The sequence below is a fragment of the Panthera leo genome, chromosome D1, assembly GCF_018350215.1.
Source record: "Panthera leo isolate Ple1 chromosome D1, P.leo_Ple1_pat1.1, whole genome shotgun sequence".
Classification (NCBI taxonomy): domain Eukaryota; kingdom Metazoa; phylum Chordata; class Mammalia; order Carnivora; family Felidae; genus Panthera; species Panthera leo.
The window spans coordinates 69,645,999-69,658,109 of NC_056688.1; the positions used below are offsets into that span (position 1 = coordinate 69,645,999).

The 12,111-nt window shown below is 48.1% G+C and overlaps 1 protein-coding gene across 16 annotated transcripts in view; it reads left to right on the plus strand.

Moving 5' to 3' along the window:
* Positions 1–12,111, plus strand: part of ARNTL (aryl hydrocarbon receptor nuclear translocator like) — a 99,345-nt gene that overhangs the window by 37,121 nt on the left and 50,113 nt on the right. The window contains exon 1 of one of the 16 annotated variants that reach the window (XM_042906851.1): positions 11,593–11,681. The exons of the other annotated variants lie outside the window; for them this stretch is intronic. The gene's annotated coding sequence lies outside the window, so the exon portion shown is untranslated. Of the gene's footprint in view, positions 1–11,592; positions 11,682–12,111 lie in introns of those variants that run through there. 16 annotated transcript variants of the gene reach the window in all.

Consider the following 12,111-nt stretch of genomic DNA (forward strand, 5'->3'; position numbering starts at 1 on the left):
ACACCTGGCATCTGTACTTGATGTTGTTATTTTCAATGTCCTACGATAAACATAGTCGAGTAAGTTCTTGGAGATTCATTGACAGTAAATTGTGGAAATTTGCTCTGGACCTGGGAAGTTCTCCCTCTCAAGTGCTTCATGCCTGGTATAGCCAACAAATTTTAACAATTTCTTCAGAATTTGACCCAGACAACTACCATTGTTTCCTCAAGTACGTTAGAAATATTTTCTTACTTATCAAACACTTGACTCTCGTTCCATATTATTTGCCTGCCTCCTCCCATCCTTCTAAAAATTAAATTGCACAAAGATGACCCATTAAGAAAATGTAGATAGTTTCAGGCCGAGGTTGAGAACTTGATTCATGGGCTGCATCTGGCTGGCAGATGTATTTTGTCAGTGCTCACGACATTGTAAAACTTTGGAATATGTGGCCAACACTTGACACATGGTAGATATTGTCTAGAAATCTGGATTTCTAACCTGCGTGAAAAATCGGAGGTCTGATGGCATTGGGGAAGAGTGGCGGTCCCTCCTCCAGTGGCTTCTCTGGCTTGCCCAGCCCTGCCCAGCTGCTCACCCTTACCCACCTTTGCCCAGCCCTGCCCAGCTGCTCACCTGGCCTGCAGGTCACGGACTGGGCGGTCTCTCCTAAACGTAACCCAACACCTCGTAGACACTGAATTGATTTAGGATTATTTTGTTTCATCAGCAACTTTGGCCATAGATAGGAAGGTTACTTCACCCCATAAGCTGGGATTTTATGAGAACCCAAGTGACTATAGTGTTTTACATAGGCCCGTTTTGGATTTGGGGGAGTCACCGTCTCTCCTCCCCGTGGGATTTCCTCATTAAGCAGTTTTTAAGAACTCTTCAGTGGAGACTCAATCAGTCAACATACAATGTTGGGTAATGCAGGATATCAATTTTGATGGCCCCTATTTAAGAGAGGCTGCCAACAAGTGAACTTGAATTCAGTAATTTATGATGTTATAAAATTTGACTAAGACACTTAGTCCTTTTTATTAGCCAGCTTGTTGAAATAGTTGTAATTTGGTAGAATTCTTATTGAAATAGCTGAGGGATTTGAGATTCTCTGTCCTGGAGACGATCCCCACCTGTAGTCTTTTCCTGGGCAAGCCCAGGGGTGTGCACAGGGCCGGTGGCCACCGGCAGAGATGGAGAGGCTGTGCTACGTCCCGGGGTGCTTACTTTAGGGGAGTGCTTGCAAGCACTGGAATTTTAAAAATTATCATCGTTCTGTGACCTTTTAGGTCTATTTTTGTTTGTTTTTGTCATCACAAAGGAGTCTACACTTGTAGCAGATTCAGACAACACTGAAGTGCACTCGCATGAAAGAAGGAAGTCTTCGTGACTTCTCCACCTCCAGCCTTCTCCACCGATGGGCAGTTGAGACTTTGTTGGGTATAGTCCTGGACTTTTTCATTCGCTTGTGTTCCTTCTACCTCCTTTGCCCTTATCTCCAACATACGCACTTTCACTTTTGTTTTGTAAAAATGGAATTTCTCTATTTGTACCATCCTGTAGCTCTCCTTTCAGTGGCCGACTGTCAGTGCTTATGGTCATCTTTACAAGTCGCTACGTACAGGTAGACGTGCCTTATGTTTGGCAGCCGTACTCCATGGTATGGATACATTTCAAGTTTGTTTAATCATTCCCGTGCTGGTGGACACCCAGGTTCTGCTCTTTTGCCATCGCCACGGCTGCTGATGTGGGAATTGTTGTACACGCTTGTGAACTTTTACATGAGATTTTCTGTGGCATAGGCACCAAGAAGTGGGACTTCCAACTTAAATAGTTTGAATTTAAAATTTGAAACAATACAGGGGCGCCTGGGTGGCTCTGTCGGTTAAGCATCCGACTTCAGCTCAGGTCATGATCTTGCGGTCCATGAGTTTGAGCCCTGCATCGGGCTCTGTGCTGATAGCTCAGAGCCCGGAGCCTGCTTCAGATTCTGTGTGTCCCTGTCTCTCTACCCTTCCCTTGCTCATGCTCTGTCTCTCTCTCTCAAAAATAAACATTAAAAATTTTTTTTAAATATAATTTGAATCAATATTGCTTAATTGCTCTCCCAAAAGGCTGTACCAATTCATGCTTCTCCCAAGAGTATCCAATTATAACTTTAATTATCTAGCTTTCTTTCTTTCTTTTCTTTTCTTTCTTTTTTTTTTTTTTTTTTTTTTTTTGCTTAAACACTTAAAACTTTAAAAACTCACAAATATGCCATCAAAATGATACATTTGTCTTAGTCTATAGGTTTAATTAAATGATTTTCATATTTTGATTTTGGTGATGGTTATCATCCTGCATGATGACAAAAATGTTCCTCAACTGTTGTAGCCAATTGTTAACTACTTATTTAAGGGCTGTTGTTGTGCCCGGTAGCCTTTGGAAGAGGAGGGCCAAATCACAGCTTCCTGTTCCACAGCTCTCCCAGCGCTCCTGTGTTCTCCCTTGAACCATCGGTACAGAGGCCAGCTCGGCACTGAAGGAGCTGCACCCGGGAGTGCCGGGCCTTAAGCCCAGGACACTTGGGGAGGGGGGCAGCAGGTGATGTGGTGAGGTAGCCCACGATTCCCAGCACCCCTTCTTTACATCTGAACGCCGTTTGACATGGACAGTTTCTTCCCACATGTGTTTTCTCATAGCGTCCCTACGACCTCCCTTTGAAGCAGGCATTCTCCTCCTCCCCCTGTTTATATCTGGGGACACTTAGGCCCAAAGAAGATCTGACTTACTGAGTGTTGCACAGCTGGTAAGGAACAGTCTCTTGGACGCAGGTCCTCCAAATGCAGTGGAGTCAGACCCCTGTGAGGCTGAGATGTAGCTTTGGGCCTACAGCGCACCATGGAAGTTTCCTTTACTGGGCTGGGGCTGGAGAAAGGACAAGGAAGTGACATTCCCAGATGTCCTGTGGTCACTTCTGTCCACAGCTTTCTCCCAGGAGTGCTAACACTTAGGATCGTGTTCTTGAATGTTTCCCCAGTGTTTAGAAAGGATCTGTGAATTCTGGACCAGGGGACTTAACTGATCACACGTGGTTGCGAACTGCTGACCCAGAATGTGTCTTCTTCTCCTTAGACAGGATGAGTCTGGGGAGATGGTCAATTTGCCATTTGCTAACTGTATCTGAAATTTAGAATTCTGTCTTCTAAGGCCTCCTTTCTGTCCCTCTGACCTGGTGCCTGGCTTTTGCTAACAGGTTACCCTGTGTTGGTCAAAGCTCCTTAGCACTAACCTCATTATGAGCCTGCAGGGAGATTTGATGTCCAGACCACTCATCCTTTCTGGATGTCTTCAGCTTCACTAGACTCATGCAGGTGGGCTGGTCTACTGAAAACAAGGGGATCTGGAGTCTGACGGACCGAGAATCAAATCCTGGCCTCATCACTTTTACTAGCAGTATGAAACTTTGGCTGTTGACCTCACCTCCCTGAGCCTCAGTGTCTCCTTTCTACAAAATAGGGATAATAATTCCCTCATGGGGCATTTTGAAGAATATATGAATTAAGACTTGGAATGTGCTTCTCAAATGTTCAGCATAGAATGGATACTTATAAATATGAGTCCTGGCTCCTTTTCCTGCTGTAGAGAGAAGGTTCTCCTCTGGGGTTGCTCCAACCTGCTGGCTGCTGGCTGGGGATCCTAGGGACAGAGGAAGGCCACCAAGATGAATCATATAGAACATGTGCTCTCAGGAATTCACTGTTAGGTAGGGGAACCCAATGAGCAGAGACCATGTAACGTGTACATTGTAAGAATCAACTAACAGAGCGAAGATTAATTAACCTCCAGGTGAATGGGGTGGTGGTGGTGGTGGAAGAAATTATCAAGCAAGTAGGATATTGAAGATTGAATAGGAGCTTGATGGAGAAGAATATACATAATGAATAGGCAACTCTGTCCATCAGCAATCAAATGACATTACTTTGTATGTATGTATATATATATATATGTATATATATATATATGTGTGTATATATATATATATATATATATATATATATGTGTGTATATATATATATATATATATATATATATATATATATATGTATGTTAACTTCATTGACCCTTACCAATGCACTGATCTATTCAAATCCTTCCTCTCTCTCTTTTCCTTTTTCCTTTCACTCTGCCTCTCCTTCTCCCCACCCTGCCTTAAGATATTTCAGTGCCTCACAGTTTCTTAAAGGACTTCTTTATGCTTTGGTAAATCCTCAGAGGATTGATGCTACTTCAGTCCTGCTAAGTTTTTACAAGAGCTTTGGTGTGGCTACCTTTCATCCACTCCTTTTCTCTCCAGCATGAGTAAAGCTCTTCTGCTTTCTCAGCAATGAACAAACCCCTGGCCATTTGGTGCTGACTGGGTCACTGCCGTATGCCCGGGGCATGGGTCACCCCACTCAGTAGCCAGAACAGCTTTGTGAAACAGGGCTCTTCTTTACAGATGAAGAAAGTAGGCTTAGAGAGGTCGATGTGCTGGTTGTAACACACATCAGGGAACCACGGTTCAACGCCGGGCTTCTCCCTGTCCTGTGCTGCTTTGTTCAGTGTCTCGCACACAGTAGGTGGGCAGCAAACACTTCTGTGCCCAGAGGAATGAGAAGGCTGCCACACGCTAGTCCGCTCGGTTCACAGGGCTGGTTCTGTGACCCTCTCCGTGCGCTCACGGCATTCTCACTTGGCTTCCCACCTGTTGATGGGGTCCCAGGGTCACAGGAATAGTTGGTACAAAATACAGTTTCCCATTCCCCTCGCTTTTTTTGTTTTGTTTTGTTTTGTTTTAGTTTATTTTGAGACATTGAGCACAAGTGGGGAGGGGGCAGAGAGACAGAGAGAGAGAGAGAGAGAGAGAGAGAGAGAGAGAATCCCATGCAGGCTCCGCGCAGTCAGTGCAGAGCCCAACTCAGGGCTCGATCCCACAATCACGAGGTCATGGCCTGAGGCGAAGTCAGACGCTTAACCGACTGAGCCACCCAGGCGCCCCGTCCCTCGCTTTTATTTCTAGGGCACTTGAAAGCAGATAGGTTGGACTGTTAAAACTTTGTGCTCGGCTTTGCCTGTGCCCTGTAAGAAATGCCTGGCACCGTGCACGTGCAGTGCTCTAGGAGCCCGGCCCAGGAGTCAGGGGCTTAGTGACTCCTAAGTCACAGTGGGTAGATCACATCCCCTCCCCAGAATTACATATCCTTGGCACACTGCGGGGCTGAGAGGGTCCCTAAGGATCCTGCCTACGGTACGATCTGCCGGAAGGAACGCAGGCGCTGGATTGGCCAAGACCTGAGTGTGAATCCTGGTTCCCGTACTTCCCGGCTCTGTGACCCTGGGCAAATCACCTAACCTCTCGGATGCTCGTTGCCTGTGTCTACGAAAGAAGGCAAGTAGGACCTGCTTCTGGGCTCACCGTCAGGAGGACAGGAGTCCATGTACACGAGGGCTATTTCCTTCCCTCCGTCTCTGACTCCTGAGTGCTTTGGTTTTGGACTCGCTGGGTGTTCCTGCAGTGAGACCCGACACGTTTCTCAGGTGCGGTGCTCACGACACCTCACCACATCCGTGGTGGATTTCTCGAAGCTCATGGATTTCTCGAAGCTCCCGCGTGCTGTTGAGAAACTGCTCGAGGGCAGATACCGTTCTACCACATTGAGCCATGGCAGTGCTGTGGTGACGCCTGACTTCCCCCCCTGTCCCCTTGAGGACAGCAGTGGCAGTGTCCACCAGCCTGCATGCAGGTGGCTCCTTTGCGTCTCTTCACAGAGAGGAGAACTCCGTTCATTTGGCAAATGTTTGCCGTGCCCAGGCCTTATGTTAGGAGGCAGGGTGCACAGAGGAATAGTCTTGCACTCACTGCCCTTGGGAAGCTCACAGTGAGGAAGGGCAAAAATAGGGGTGACACAAGGCCATCGGGTCATGTGACAGGGCGCTGTGGGAGAAGGAGGGGCTTAGGCGCTCTCCCCTGGGCAGTCAGGAGGGGCCTCATAGACAAGAGGTGACTTTTGAGCAAGTCTTAAGGGACTGGTAAGAGTCTACACTGCAGAAGTATGCAGGCAGAACATTCCAGACAGGAGGAGGCCAGAGCCTGGAGGAAGTGATGCCTGGCCGCGTGTCTGGAGCTGGGGCCAACAGCTGGAGGACCTGGTGGTGGTCGGGACAACGACGCCCTCGGACCTTTCTCCGGAGCCCCAACCCGCATACCCGCTGCCCACTCAGCATCCACGCGTTGATGTTTAATGGGTATCCCGGACCCAACGCCACTAAATACAAGTCTTGGTATTTTTCTTCTTAACAGAAGGAAAAAAGGCAAAATCATAACTCTGCCCCTCCCCCAGCTTCCCCGTTTTATGTGGCAGGACCATTTCCCTGGTTACGCAGGCCCAACGTATCGGCATCACCTTGGATCCTGCTCCAAACCTTGCACTTCACGCTGTCTGCGGACAGTTCTTGACAGGTTTCCCATCAGAGTGAACCCTGAAAGCACTGCCCCTCCCTCCCCTCCTCCAGATGCCCCCCATCTCGCAGCAGGTCTCCCTGCTTCCGCTCGGGCCCCACTGCTACACACAATCAGGCAGAATGACCTTTTAAAAGGTAAAATCAGATGGTATCATTTCCCTGCCCAAATTCTCCAACGGCTTCCCGGCATCCTTGGAATAGAACTGCTTGCCATGGCCTGCCAGCCCCTCTTGCTTCTCTGATCTCTCCTTTTAGACCTCTCTGTTTTGCTCACTCCATTCCAGCCACTGTGCCTTTCTTGCTGTTCCTCTTTCTTGCCTCGGGGCATTTGCCCTTGCTCTTCTCCCCCCGAATCTGTCTTCCCCGACATCACTGCCTGGCTCACCTTCGCTGCACTCTGTTCTCCGTTCAAATGAGGGCCGGAGAGGAACAGACTTCTAGTCACCGTGTTCAAGGACTAAAATGCGCTGTCCTACCCCACCCTTTAACCGATCCCTCGATCCTCTTAGCTTGCCTCATTTCTCTTTATTAGCATCCGTTGTTACCTGACTTCTGTATCTGTTTGTCTTCGTTAGTGTTTGTCTTACTGCCCTAGAATATAAATCCACGAGGACGGGTGTCTGCCTTACCTATCTCATTCACCACTCTATCTCCAGGACATAAAACAGAGCCTGGCGCGCAGGAGGTGATCATCACACATTAGATTGGTGAGGGGGAGAAAAAAAATGAATGAATTAATGCAAGTGAAGACTTTGGTGTTTATTCCGTAGGCAGTGCAAATCTAGTAGACATCTTTCAGGAGGTGAGTGACGTGGTCAGCACTTTTATTTTAGAAAGCCAGCTGGTGGCAGTGTGGGGGCTGGACTGTAGGAGGGGGCAGCAGAACTAGTTAGAGGCAGTTAATTTGGTCCAGGAAATTGATGCTGCGTCCTGCGTCGGGCTGTGGGAACGGAGGAGAGGGGACCCGTGACAGGGTGTGGGGACCTTTGATCGTCTTTGGTGCCTGTTGGGGTAACTTGGTAGAGCAATTCCTTTCTAAGAAACACAGGGGCGAAGCTGGTCTGGGGAGAGCCTGGCGATACTCCGTGATGTTCTTCTCCCCCGGCAGACGTCAGCCCTGGGATGCACATTCTCTGCAGTGCCGTTGGCTCTCTGAGGAGCGACTCTGCGGCTCTCCAGACTCCCCCGTTCAGTCTTTCAATAAGAGGGTAGTCAAGATGGCAATGTCGGTGAGGCTGATACTTTTTCCCACAGACAGACCCTTTGCTCTTACACACCACAAGCCACACTAAATCTTTGGTTCTCGCTTGCAATGGGTACTTTTCTTCATATTGACTTCCAAAGGAGACTTGCTGTAACAACAGATCCTCTGCTCTGCCCACGTTCCGGACAGGGTTTACCAATAACCTGGGGATTCGGCATCTCCCTTGCTGCAAACACGCACAGGGACTCTTCTCCCTCGGGTGTCAGAGAGTCGGGTGGTCGGTGGGCATGTATTTGTAGCCCAGGAATAGCCGTGCTGTTTGGCGCTGCCTCTTGAAAACTTTCTTTTGAGGCTTGACTTATTCCTCCTTCCAAAAAGTCCCCAGTCCTCTCCAACTTTCAAAGAAAAGCCTTTCATCTCAGAGTAAACACATTCCTACCCATCCTGCTGCGGTGTCCCTTCTCTGTTCCCGAGAATATGCCATCCCAGGCTCTTAAGCCTTGGTCCAAAGTTCCTAATCCTGTTTGTCGAACCCCGTGAAGTGAAATGCTGCACCATCTGTATAGCCAGATGCCCACCTCCCACCATCCTTCTTCTCTCTTCCAAAGGTCCAGATGCCATCGCATTACATTGCATTAATAGCTACCCTGTGGAGTTCCTGTGTGCCAGGTACTGTGTTAAACACTTCCCGTGCATTCTGTCCAACCCTTACCACCCTGCCAGGGTGAGTATTATTAACCTTTTCACAGATGAGGAAGCCAAGGCCTGGCAGTGCGGTGGACCTTAGTCGTTGAGAGTGTGGGCTTAGAGTCGCACAGACCCAGGTTGGAATCCCAACCTCACCTTGGGCATGCCACTTAATCTTCATCACCTTCTTTTTCCAGATATAGGAAATGGAGATAATATAGAGAAGGTTCATGTGTTGCTGCGAAAATTTAACAGCATATGTTATTTCACAAGTATATAAGTATTTGCTTACCTTACGCTAGACTTTGTGCCGTCGGTAAAAGCTCTTGGTAGATATTGTCTTTGGCATCATCGTCGCCATTGTCATGGTCATCATCCTTGTCTCAAAGCTACGTGGCCAGGGTTGAAGGTAGCCCTGCCTGGCTGTCAAGCCCTTGTTCTTTCTCCTGTCTCACAATGTTGCTCCCAAGTTCATCTTGCCTAAGACACACTGGTCACTAAGTTTGCTCTCTTGGTCTCTTCTGGGCACTGGGCTCAAGGTAAAGCTCAGTAGCCCCCCAGTCCCTTCCAGCCAATGACCTCTTTTCACTCATTGATGTGAGCAGTCCCAGTGGCCGGGCTGTTCAGGCAAGAGCTTGGGCGACTTTCCCTGACTGTCAATGTCATCTTGTCTACTCTGAAAGCCATCTTGTTGTTTATGTTACAGGATTGTCCAAAGAAAATGGGAGAGGCAGCAGAGACGGCTGGTGGGGGTCCCTGTCTTTTGGGGTCACAGATCAGTTTGTGAATCTAGTGAATTTTACGGAGCCTCTCTCCAAAAAATGCACGTGGTAAATACTCTCAAGACGAATATTGTTAATGAGACACCTGCCCCGAAGCCCACCCAGAAATTAATTGTAGCTAAGAAATTCTGTTCTGAAAGGTTAGCTTATGTGGTTCTCTTTAGTCCTGCCACCCCTCATTCACAATCAGGAGGGGCTTTTCTTTCTGTAGGGTGTTTGTATTCACAGGTTGTCCTGGTAGCATTTGGAAAAACCTGTTTTATCGATACAAGCTGCCATTTTCATTACTTTCCCATATTTCAGAAATGTGTCCACGCACTAGAGTTGGCCAGTCATTTTGATGGACCGACCTGCTGATTTACACATCAGTTCAAACCACTGCCTGCATCTAGCAGACAGGCCGGGGAGGAGTTGTGGCCCAAAATATCATCAGACTAATAGGAATTTTATTGTGATATACAGATTATAAAGGTTCAGAAGCTTAGCGTCAGCAGGGTTCAGTGTTCTAAATTGAGATATATGTAAATCTCTGCTTTTCAATTTTAAGATTTTTGAAATTTCAGTCTTAAAAAGTATGCTTCCTTTCCTTTTTTTTTTTTTTTTTTTTATTCATTCCAATTTTCAAGGTATGGGTATAAAGGGAAGTCAGATTCCAAACACTCCGCAGTCTTCTAATTTGCTTGCAGGCCTCTCCTTGGAAACTTTCCAGCAAATTCTGGAATAAGCTTGCTGTTTCTAACAGCGATAGGAGTCATGGGTGTCACTGCTGATGGCTTCTCCCTTTCCTGCCTGGCCTTTGGAGCCCCACGGAAAGACAGGAATGAGCCTTCCATAATGGGGGCCCCAGAGCCCTTCCTCCAGCTCTGGCTACGGGCCTGTGGTGCCGATGCCCTCTGCAGCTGGGGTTTTAGGGCACAGGAACCGAATCTGTCATATGTTAGATCATTTGATGTAAAGCTTTTTCTGATGCGTACTTTTTCCTCTAAAGTTTTTCTCCTTTGCTTTTTCTAAATTATAAAAGCAACAGATGCTCACTTCAAAGCCAGGATTAGAACTTTTCACGCCTGGCTTGGAATCCCAGCTCCATGAACGCATTAGATGTGCAGCCCTGGGAAAAACATGCACCCTCTCTGAGCCTTGCTTTTCTCATTGTTGCAGAAGAGGTAATGATTTCCCCTCATACCATGGCCATGAACATCGAGAGACGCTGGTACGCAGAATGGTCTTCCAGAGGTCTGGCATGGATTCGTTTACTCATTGAATATTTATCGAGCACCTACCATGAGCCAGCCACCATTCTAGTTGTCCTGGAAATACTCAAGAACAGGACAGAGGGGGTCTCTGCTCTCATGAGGCTCACCTTCTAATCAGAGGGGGGCCCAAAGAAAAGAGACCATTTCAGAAATTAAGAAATGAGGACCCCCAGATGGTAAGTGAGTTATAGGAAGGGCCACTTTAAAAATCTTTTTTTTTTTTTTTAACATTTATTTATTTTTGAGAGAGAGAGAGAGAGAGAGAGAGTGAGTGTTCAGGGGAGGAGCAGAGAGAGGGAGACACAGAATCCGAAGCAGGCTCCAGGCTCTGAGCTGTCAGCACAGAGCCCGATGCGGGGCTCAAACTCACAAACCGTGAAATGACCTGCGCCGAAGTCGGGCGCTTAACCAACTGAGCCACCCAGGCGCCCCAAGGAAGGGCCACTTTAGATGGGACACCCACGGGAGACCTCTCTAATGAGGCTCCGTGTTTTGTGACCCCCAGGTCCCAAACTTTCCAGCTGTAAACAGTTCTACCCCTTTCAGTGTAGGTCCCAGTTTTGAGTTTGGAAAATCTGGCCACAGAGCACCTATCAGTTCTCTTTTGGGAGAACTCACCGATTGGTTCCCCATTCAGTGTTTGAGCCTCTGCAGCTGGATCTGTGGCCTGGGGCCTTTTGCAGGCCTCCTGGGCCTGCTGGGGTTTGTGCTCCCCTCGGAGCACTCCCGCAGGAGAACTGCCACTGAAGGGAGGAGGGGGGTGGTGATTGGTTTCTAGCCGGAGCCCATTGTGCTTCAGTGCTGCCCTGAGCATTCCGGTTCCTAAGGAACTGGAAGTAATTTCTCTCTCAGTGAGACCGTGGCACACGGCAATCCCCTGATTCCCTGCATGCAGTGTTTCAAGGGCTGGTCGGGGCCACACGAAAGCTGGGCAGCCGGGGCAGCCCCAGCTTGTGCAATGGCATTTGAGCCCCAGAGCAGTCGACCTGACCACGTCGTCCCTCGTGGGGTCTAATACGGATTTTTAAATGACCGTCTCAGTCTGCCGCATTGGACAAGAGGGACCCAAACTGATCAGTGAGGAAAGCTGCTGAGTAGAAGGGCAGGCCGCCTGTGACTCACCTGTCATGTTCTTTGCTGACCCACTTTTATTTGACCTTGATTTGCTCAGTGCAGTTAAAGACGCTGTCGTGAAGGCACTTTTGCCGCCTGATGGAAGTCCGGCGTGTGACAGCCCAGGATCTCAGGCACACGCGTGACCCAGGCAGATGGACGGATGGACAGGTGGTTAGCTTCTCATCTACCTCTGAATTGTAATTCGATCACGAGGAAAGGGCTTAATTTCAAGAAAACGGAACAATTATCTCAGACTAGACACAGTGCCAAAGCGGCAGGCCCTCCTCCTTGTCACAGGGCGGCTTAATCAGAAGATGGCCTAGATGGCCGCCTTTCAAGTGGGTCCTTGCAGTAGCTTGGCAACTGGCACAGGGTCATAATTGGAAGAATTTGGCTCTGAGTGTCTGTGGGTGTTTACAGTGCACTATAGGGCCGGGCTGCTTTTATTTATAGAATATTGTGAGCAACAAGCAGCAGAAGGCTGAAAAGCCACTAAATCTCGATTTATTTTTAACAAATTCCATTTTTCCCCTCATCCCAGAAGGAGAACTGAGTTATTAAAAAACAGTAAAAAATACATCATCGCAGAGCATGCCAT